Consider the following 11,420-nt stretch of genomic DNA (forward strand, 5'->3'; position numbering starts at 1 on the left):
TTGTTTGCTGTATCATAAAGCATCCATGTTGATTGTTGGCTTAGAACTGCCAATTAGTATAATAATGATGTGAGGGCACTTCTGACATATTTCCTTCTTTTTAGCAGAACACATCTGGTAAAGCCAGCGGCTGCTGACAGGACAGCAGGCTTATTAATGATTACCTTCAGCAGGTGCCCCATCGTACTGTATCCTCTGACCTTTCCCTCTGAAGAAAACAGTCAATGGACTGCAACAGCGCCCAGTCAGATGCCCTGCCTCCTCCTCCTAATGCCCATCAACAATGTTAGAAAGCCAAACAAGGAAGGAAGGAAATAAATGCTACTTTGAAAGCCTTAATATTTCTCTGGGTTTGAAAAAAATCAGAAGCTACAGCCTGTTTGTCTACTTAGCTTTTCTCTCTTTCCCATTCTTTATCTTCTTTTTCCTTATAGGGGTGCTGATTGCAAAAGCTGATTTTTGTGCTTCTGTGACAAACAATTATGCACAAAAAGGGTCAATGTATCCTTGGGACAAAAGCCAGAATTGATTACCTATCTTGACAACCACTAAAGCCACACCGTTATCAAATATTGCTCTGAATCTAGAAACTGGGCTCAAGTGAAAATGCGAGAATAAACTCACCTTTCACCACTTACCTTTTTTTTTAAGACAGTGAAATCATCCACCTATCCCCATATCATCATTATATTATGCTGAAAAAAGCAAATTAGTGACAGGCCATAATGATGCCTCATCTGTTTTGTACCTGGGTGAAAACTAAAGTGTAATCTAGAATCCCAGATGCCTCCTGTAGAGCATTACTCCAAATATAATTGTTTTGGGGTTTTTTTTTCTTAATTTTATTTTTCATTTCTTGTGCTGTGTGTTCTGAGGAGATATCATGGGGTGGCACTAGCCCCGCCGGTTCTGTCTTTGTTCATGTTTGAAGATCGTGACAGGCTGCATAGCCTGAATCTTCCTTCTGGGAAAGCAGCAGGACATTTCTCAGATAGAGACCCTTTAAAGGGCTCCAGTGGTTTTAGCTCTGAGAGAGAAAGAAGAAGTTCCTATTAGTGTTTCCATTTCACTGAGAATCAATGTGAGTTCTGGGTAATTAAGAGGCTTTGGTAATTCTCACTGAAAAAAAAGAAAAAAGATTCTTGTGTTGATTTATGTATTGCCTTCTTTCCACTTCAAAAAACCAGTTTTACACCCTTCCCCCCCACCACCACCAAAAAGGAAAATCAGGCAAAGTAACGTGTATATTATTGACTCTAGCATTGCTTTGTTGCACAGGCTATATACAGCTCAAAAGAATTAAAGGAACACTTTGAAAGCACATTAGATCTGAATTGGGGAAAAAAACATCAAGCTGAATATCTATACAGATATAGACTAGGTAATTTTAATTCCCACAGCATTTGGTGGAAATGCATGGCCCCACGGCTGTGTAAGCCACTTCAGTAAACTGAATATGTTACTCGGTTTTCCGTTTACAGGAAATGTGGCTCTCTGTGGATTAAGCAACAGCAGAAATTCATCACACCATCATCATACGGGTCAGAAAAATGTTGACTTTTTTAAATGGTCATTCATTTTCAGACAAATGAACTAATAGAACATAAGACAAACCAGTGGAGTGTTTTCAGTCACAAAGCTCAGCAAGCTTGTTAACACATAACTGAAATTAAATTCAGTATTCTCTAGAGTTTCATGCTTTGAGACTATCATCCATCTTGACCACCACTATGCCCTTCACTCAAAAATTTTTCTTTGTGACCATAATCCAGGCAGTGATTGCATTTCAAACAAGGTTGCTTGTGGGGCTTACTGGATTACTTGTAATGCATTTCTGCCTTTATGTGCTGGACAGTTTCTCGCAAGCACTAGAAAATGTGTCAAGTGCCAAACACAAGGGTACTAACAAAGATAAACAGTGCCAACAGATTGATCCAACACCAGCTGTTGCATTTGCTCCTCAGCAGCACAAACTCTCACCTCATAGTTTGCCAGCATGGTACCAACAACAAGTTGAACTATTTAAGTTTCCCGTGATTTTATTTGTTGAACTTTTATTGCTCGGCATTATATTATAGCGCAATGTGTGCTTGTTATTTCATCCACCCCCATGTATGTGCATCACTGTCCTGAGGGAGTCCACACTGCGCCTGTCATCCAATTAGGACTAAATCTGATTTCACTAAAAGGCTCCATCATTTAGACGGTCTTTTAGGGAGCAGGCACTGAGATGCATTACAACTGGAGAATTGTTTGCATTCATTTTCACAGCAGTGAGCACATTCTGCTTCAGCTTTTAAGCAAATGTGTTACTGCCTTATGTTTGGTAGTGGCAGCTGGCACATACTGACAGATTGGTCTAAAGCAGTGGTTCTCAAACTGTGGAGCACAGAGCATAGGCACTGCAGGGAGGGCATGGAGGACCAGGAGAAATGTATGGCATGAAGCTAAGTTGAATGAATGGGGAAAATAAACTAGAGATTGCTGCAGCTTTCTTTTATCATTACTGTTTGGAGGGGGGGGGGAAGCATCATAGGGTGGAGATTGTAGCTTTTTCAGGTGCCAGTGGTATAAAATCCAAAAATCACATCTATCATACAGTACTAAAAGGATTGAAAAAAAAGCTCCAATTTAATGGAAATGTTATATCTTGCAAAGTTTAATGTCCCACTTCCATCGGGTGCTCCCTTCTGATGTAATTATTGAATATTGCAATTGTTAGCTAAGTGGAGACGATTAGTGTTGATGCAGGATGCATGAAACAGCAAGAATTGTGTTGAGGGTTAGGAGTTTGTGTGCATTCTGTATCATTCATCATTCACAAAGGTATCCTACCCGACATTTATAAGTCAAAAATGCAATCTAATTCACGTACACTGCTCGACAAATTTATTAGACCGCCTGTTATAAGAAACAAGAAAACAGATATTTCAGAAGCTGGTCAAAAACACAGGCACAGCACACTCATCTTCTCTGAGGAGTTTTAAATTACCTAAGCGTAACAGTCAACCACTAAATCTAATTTCAGAATTTCTGGTAAATAAGTCTAATTTGACGACATCATCGAAAATAATTATGTGCTTTACTATTTGTTTCTTTCTTCTAATTTTGTAAAATAGTAAATTGGAAAGTTCATGAACAAAAACAATTATTATGTTTTAATATTACAAATCTATTTCTGACAAAAGAGCTTGTGCCTACTCATAATAGAAACATAAATAACATTTTAGTCATTAGGGCAACTGTGGCATAAACTTTACATGGGTGGTGGTCAAGGAAATTTGTTAAGCATTGTACGTTTCTCAAAAATCCTGTAAGCCATGAAACAGCTACCTGCTCCTGTGTGTTTGATCTAATCAAACACTGGTCTTTGCCTTGATGTACTTGCTAAAGCAAAAAATATGGTTTAAGATACCAATAAACCCAAGTTGGGTTTTTGGTCTTCATACCTTCTAAATCAAGAAATGACCACTATTGCTTTGTTATTGTTACATTATATCATTATTTCTTTAACACCTTTGGTGATAGGGCAGATGATCTAACAGCTGAGCTACAGTATGTGCCAGTGAGGCTGCTGTGTGCACACTTACGGTTTTCCAAAGAAAGGCCTAATTAGCCAGAAACCTGCAAGTGAAGCAGAGCGTCGTGTCAAAACAACCAGCTTCAATTCTCAGGACACTGCCACCAAACAGCAAACGTAGGAAACAGAACAACAGAAGCCTCTTCACTATAGCACATCCACAAAGCCAATCTCTCCTTTGGTACCTTTCAGAAAAGAAAAGTAAGAGCAATTTTATGTGCCCTCTTTTGTTGAAGGTCCCCAATGTCAGCCACTGGTGTTTTTCTTCAAATGAACATCATGAAAAGTGTTTTAGCTGCAATATCGGTGACATCTTGCGTGCGACCCCATTTGAACCCAACAGAGGGATGAAGAAATGAGAGGATGTGTCAGTACAAATTCACAGTATAAACCACTGCAAATACAAAAGTGCAGCACTGGTGGGGAGTTACATCTTTGGGGAGCATAGCAATGTGACATTTCATAGACACATTAAACGCAATATTACATGACAACTTGCTGTGCTTACGATAACAGGCTAACTTGCCACCTTTCACACAGACACTAGTGTCCGTGGCTAAATGGTTTATGCAACCTCTGCCTGCCAAGAAGATAGCAGTACATGCTTCTTATACATATGAATATGAGAAACAAAAGACACAGTCATATTAATTGAATAATTATAAACAGAAGTTTTTTCTGATAGCAGTAGGAGGCAGTATATAACCTGCCTCCCCTGAAAGTCTCATCAGTGGAGAAGGCTAATTATCCACATGCTATGCATCTGAATGAGAGCACAAAAGAAACACATGCAAAAGAATTAAAGCTCTTTTCCAGACATTATGTCTGCCGTATTTTAAACTTGCAGCTCTTTTTTTAACCATAAAATAGAAGCGTGTGAATAACATACAGTGTAAATCATATGTATAAGAAGTCATATATGTATATGAAGTCATAACTTTCTACTTTTTAAACTATATGATTTAATATAGTTTAAAAAGTAGAAAGTTATGACTTCCATTTAAACCGCCGGCGTAAGAAATTTTGACTTTGTTCTACACATTATATTGCACAGCATTAAGGTTCAAAGAATGTAACTCTGCTGTAACTCTGGTGAAGAAAATTTGTGTGCATGAAATTTGAAAACTGTGACTAAAAGCAGTTTGTATACCGTATCATCTAACTGTGATGATCCACTCATGAGCCAAGCTAGATTAAGAAATATTTTTTTATTTTTTAAATATTTTTCTACAAGGTGAAAATGTAAAAATCTCAATGGAACTCCAGGATAATACATCTGGGCCTAGTTATGCAGAAACAGGAACATTTGGGAAACATTTGCATTTACATAAGAATGCATATATGGCTTGTACTTGCTATTAAGCAGCCTCGGTCTCACAGACCAGGCTATACATGAAGTGACCTCCTGTTTCCTACATTGTACACTAACTAGTAAATCAGCTCATTACAGTGCTTTATTCCACATCACCTATTAATTTCATCAACTACACTTCTTCCAGTTGCTACATTTAAGCTTCTGTCACACCAACCCTCTACATCCCCTTGTTCACTTCATGAACTCTATGAACTTCCTTTGAGGTCTTCCTCTTTTCCTCTTGCCTGGCAGCTCTATCTTCAGTATCTATTGCCTAGTGTATCCACTGTGTATTGCTCCTCTGCACATGTCCAAACCACCTCAACTTTGCTTCTCTAACTTTATCTCCAAACCGCTTATTCTGAGCTGGCCCTCTGATGTACTCCTTTCTTTTCCATCTTCATCACTCTCAATGGAAATCTTAGCATCTACAGTTCTGGCACCTGGAGAACTGACTCTTTTGTCAGCATCACCGTCTCCAAACCATACATCATAGCAGGTAAACCTTCCATTTCACCCTTGTTGCTATTTTTCTATCACAAATCACCCCTGACCCCCATCTCCACCTACTCCAACCTGCCTGCACTCTGGTCTTCAACCCTTTTTTGTGCACAGTTTGTTTCTCCCTGTCATCCAGAGACATGTATTCTTTCTTTCTTCTGCCGACTTCTTCTCCCCAGTGAATACCTCCACCTTTCCAGATTCTTATCCACTTGCACCCTACTATACGTATGGATCACAAAGTCATCTGCAAACATCATAGTCCAGGGGGACTCCTGACCTTATGACCTCATCTATCAGCCTGTCCATCACCACTGCAAATTCCAAGGCGATCCCTACTGTAATCCCAACCCCACCTTGAACCCATCTGTGACTCCTAACAAACACCGCATCACTGTCTCGCTGTCTTCATACATCTCTTGCACTACCTTCACACACCTCTCATACAGAACTACAGTTCGTGCTTGACACCTTACCACGTCCTTTCTCTAGATCCACAAAGACACTCCTTCTGACCTTCTCTATAGTTCAACCCTGGCAAAGCAAACATCAACTATTAACACACTACAACATGGCAATGTTACACTCCCAAAAAAAGTGTAGAGAAAACACTGCCTTCATCAGCCAACACCATCATGCATTGTGGTCTGTCTGTCTGTTGCAGAAGAATAAAAGGACCATCAAATATGGAGCTAAGTTAATTTTCTTAATTGCTCAGAGTGTCTGGTGGGAATAATACTTCTCAGACATCTCAGCTCTGCAGCAGCTCATCTCCTCCGCTGCCCAAGCAACAGGATGTAAATAGAAAATACTAATTAAATGTCTACAGTATTTGATATTTTAGTTGCTCAGTCTGAGCTGGAAGTTTCAGAGATGCATTGAGGTTTGGTTATGAAAAATTTGCATGTAAGCAACAAAAACAATGGGGCCAGTGCTCAGAAACAAAAATGTTATAGAAATTCATTTGACTGCCTTGTATGGGTGACATTATTTCACAATTAATACATTAAAGATTAGCCTATAATAGCACAGTTACAGCTGTATTTGCCTTCTGGCATGCCCGGGAGATAGAGGACCTACTTCAGCACATAACTTTTCTCACACATATGCAAGTTTCTATAAGATGTTTCAGTTACAATGTGCATGTAAGTCACATAAAGTCAAAATGAAAATGGCTGACAGTATTCTGATGCCACTGCTCCCCAGACCTGTGGACATGTGGACATTTTTGCAAACATGAGTGTTTGCAGTTGGCAATGGCAGAAGCCACCGTCTGTGTATCTCTGAGATGCCAGCAGCTTGGACAAAACGGTCGTATTTGATGCTTTGGGAACGGGATGAGCTGGTTTAACTGAGTGGAGCTCGAAGTGACAGTCTGACATGAAATTATTTTGACAGCATCTCATTATAGTGTATTGGATAAAAGACACCATATCAATCTCTTCCTCTGTCATAATTTTATATTCTAAGAACTTTTGAAGACATTGCAATGTTGCCTTCATCTAAAAAGAGCCCAATGAAAACACTCAGAAACACCCCCCATTTAAAACCCCAAACCCTTTATTCTACTGACCTCTTACATTAAAACAGTCTTATGTTTCTGTTTCCTTTGTCGGTTTTAAATTGTGAGGGGTTTCAAATGGGGGGAGGGGGAATTTAAAACTATTTCCAAACAGTTCAAGCAATCTGGTAAAACAAGATGCTTTTTAATTGCAGTTACTAGTATTTGCACTATTATCTGCAAGATAACACATTAAAGAACAGAAAATAATTGAATACAGTGGTACAAATTTCTTTAGAACTGTAAGACGGGGGGAAGGTTGGTCTGTTCTCATACACATAAATAGATCTGCAATATATATTTGTGTGTTTCTGACCAGTCTGTCGGAAAAATACTTGCAATTACTGACACTTTTGTAAGCTACAACTCAAGAAATGTCCAAGAAATGAACTGGATATGTATATTTAACGATATACAACCAAGTATTCAATGAAAAAAATGTTTTTTTTTCTTTTGGCAAACACTATGAAGCCCAACTATAAGGGAGACTTAGTTTCACTAATATCTTCTAGAATTATCTCTCAGTAGGACTCTATCAACTATTACTATCATAAGCTCTCAGCAAACAGGAAATTTAAAACATGATTCATTGTGGCATTTCTAGTAACATTTTATTACTTGCAGATGCAGCTGTGTGTTATTACTGGCAACAAAAAATGTTAGGCATTAGGCACTGTTTAAAAGACAAGAGAGAAATTATTTTAACAGTATGCAAAACTGCACTCTAATATCTCAGGGGCACAATTGTATGCAAAAGGTTAAGGAACCCATGGTTAAAATTGCTGCTACTGCAAAGAGTTTGTGAAGTTCTGTACAAATAAAGTTATTATTGTTATTATAACATTTAACGGAGTAGAAAATTAATTGGTCTCCAAATGGCATAAAGTTAAAAGAAAATGAGATTAGTTAATTATAATGAAAAAAGGAAATGAGGACTGTGCATATTCCAGCAGATCTGAACTCTCGGATAACTATTTGCCAAGGTCTGAGATTACAGCTAGCTCTCCAGGATTGCTTGCTCCAACACTGATGGGAAAAGCCAGGTTATATCAGTTTTGCCTAAATAATATTCTGCAAGTGCTGTGATTTTTTAAAACAATCAGCGTCTACCTAGGCAAAACAAAAGCTAAAATAATTGACGCAAGGTCATCAGGCAATAGAAGTGAAGCAGTTTCTTCAGTTTGCGCTGTCATTATGAACGTAGAAGATGAGAGTTGCACTTTTCTGCTTTGCAGCGACACGTGCACGAACAACCCTAAAAAGCTACTTTTAGCTGCGCCCTTATCGAGAAGGGGTTGCTCCAGTATCTGCAGCAGCTCCACCCCAAAGGGATGTGAGTCTCCTCCTATGTTCGAACCAGAGATCAACATTATGAAGTTGAAAGAAAAAAAATCCCAAAAAATGCTTTTCCAGTTTAACCAGATAATTTAGCATCCGATCTTTTTGTTATATGCAATAAGAAAGAACACCTGAATGTCATGAGAAAAAAATCCCCTTTTCAACTTCTACGATGGACAGCTTCAAGAGAGGCAAGTTAAAGGTTTCACCAAGGCCCTGCAGAGACACCCAACCTTAAAAATCTTTTTTTTTAATGTGTTGTTAGACCTCAAAGGAAAATGGCATTAAAGACAGCCCAAGTGTATTACAAAATTCGAAGCCTTTAGCTAAATAGAATGGAGTTCAAATCTAAAAAAAAGAAAAAAGAAGCACTGACCATACATAAAGAATGCCTTGACTTTTGCTTCAGGCCTTTTTCCTTTTTCATTAGTTTGGAACTGTAAAAAACTTAAATAAAACATAATCTGTAAATAAATGATTCATGTTTCATTTTATTTTGGAAATAACACATTTTAATCAGGGTTGCTTAAACTTTTGCTATCCACAGGATACTTGAGCTATACAGAGATAATATCAGCTAGAATATGTTGCTGCAGCATGTTAAGGAACAACACTCATGGCCTGTGGGTTAATATGAATCACAGCTCAATAAGAGTGGAATGAACTGTTGCAGTGTGGCTCTTTGAGGGACAGGTTTTTGAAAGGAGAAAATGGATCTCAGCAAATTATCTCAAAATAAAGGGCACAAAACTTATTTTTGCTTTTCAAGTATCTGTCTCTTTGCTTGTTTGGCGGTGTTATTTTGTGGATTCGGACGAGTTTAGATCATCTTTCAGCTGGAGTAAAATCCTATACTGACTGCTGGAAATGTGGCCTACAGGATCTAGGTGGCGTGGAGATTCATTAGGAGCAGAAGACGAGCACATTTGCAACACTAAACAACAAACCACAACAGTTAAACCATGAACGTGCTCACGGTTTGCTTAGAAGGTATGTCAGTGGTTTTCACTGTTATAAAGCAACTACTGTCTCATTAGCACATTCTCCAATGTCTGGTCTCTGTGTTTGACTGTTGCATATTTGTGTAAAGATCATTAACTGGGTGTGCATTAAATATAAATACAATTTCTTAATTACTTGCACCTAAGACAAGTAACATAATAGCAAAGACTCATAGGAACAAATAACATATACATAAATTTGGAAGAGGAAAATGTGTCATGTCTTGAAATGAACTCGGGATACAGCTGAATATTGGCTTTGAGTTTTGATATTCTTCACTGTAATTTTCAGTCGTATGCACTCACACACTCGCCTATCAAGTTCTTGGAGGCAGCCGGTTTGGGGGCCACAGAGATTTCCTATGACTGGATTTTTAAGACAGTATTCAGTGTTTTGCCATCTTCCAACATGACGTTCTGTGACAGCCTCTTTTCTTGGCCAGACTATGTCTGTGGTGAAGAAGTCTGGGATTGTAGACAAAGCACAGGGTTTGAAGCCTCAATTTTTAAAGAGAAGAAGCCTGCAAAGCATGCTTTTTTCCCATGGCTGCTGAAATTTTCGCATTACACTTAGGTGTGTCAGAAATAGTATTCATGTCTTTTTCTGTGCATATGTATTGCAGTGTAGGTAGTAAACATGTACATTTTCACAGTCCTAAAATATATGAATTCTTTTTGTGAAAGATCAATGGTAGTAAAAGCATTAGAAATAAACTACATAGAGAGGATAGAGATAGATGTTTTATTTCGGCTACCTTGGAGTTTCTTGTGCTTGAAGACCTGCACACCTGCCAGAACCATAGGATGCAGCCCGACTTATGCCCTCATATTTTATTACCTCTTGATGAGCAGGCCTGTGGTGCCATTAATCAAACACCGCATGGCAGACATATCCTTTTAAGCATGGGCTCATTCTCAGCTTCATCTTCTATCTCTTAGAAACACCAATCTCCACTTTGCACTGCAAAAATGCAAAATAATTTCTACATTAAATTACTTCACAAGTGAATATATTACTATGAGAGGCAGCAAAGCTAAGCATGGTAATCAATGCCTTGGCACGTCAACAAGCAATTTTTATTTTTATTTTCCTTACTTCTCTTGAAAGCCATTTAACTGCACAACTGAAAGTCCCACAATTCTGTTCAGCATAATAGAAGACGTTATTATTTGAAAAGACATCCTTCTATACTTCAGTATGCTAAAGATGAATGCTTTCTTTTTCTAAAGGGAAGGAAGGCATAAAAGCAGAATGGAATTTCTCTGAATGTGTTGTCATTGCCTCACCGGAACCCAGCCAGAAAGGTCAACCTGTCTAAGATGCACATTTTCCCAGTGAAGTATGGCCATCTTACATCCCATGCAAAACACCTTTTTTTTAACATACAAGCACCACCCTTCATTGATCAAATGATCATTCTTATAAATCTGATTGACATTTATGACCAAAAGCAGTATTTCTTTCCCCTTTTTTCTCCCATTGTCCCCATGTTGTATACATAACATGGACTCTGAACAGCAACATCTCTGTTGCCACAGCTCTCATTAACATCTTGTCGACCTCAATATAGTAGTATCTCACTCCCATCTCATTAAGGAACCTCATTCTTCTCTTATATAACTATGAAATATTTCATTTTTCTTTCTCTGTTGTAAGATTCTTAGCTGTGGGACATGAGACGTGTTATTAATATATTTTGTGTGTGAAAAACTATTTCAGTGACATGGATGATCAGTGACAGTTGGACAACAGAGAGTTTTGGATAATTCTGTTTCCAGTCATTAATGACACAACAGTTTAGTTGTTTTGTTTTTTTAATATGCAGACTAGTTGCTGTATAATGCTATCATGTTGGGGTTGGGGGTAATAATTTTCTATTTGGTCCCTCGCTCAACTCTTTTATGGTGCCGTTATGAAGCCAGTGGCAGACTGGAGATATATGATAAATTTTCCAAATCAGTGTCCTCAAATCTGATGCAGAAAAGGGTGATTATTTTTTAGCCCCAAGGAGGAACAATCAACAGTAGAGTAGTGAGGCTGGTTGCTACTGACAGTCTCCTCCAAAATTAATCCGGCAGGAGAAC

Source organism: Perissodus microlepis, chromosome 7 (genome assembly GCF_051167445.1).
Source record: "Perissodus microlepis isolate ML-2025 ecotype Zambia chromosome 7, ASM5116744v1, whole genome shotgun sequence".
NCBI classification, from domain to species: domain Eukaryota; kingdom Metazoa; phylum Chordata; class Actinopteri; order Cichliformes; family Cichlidae; genus Perissodus; species Perissodus microlepis.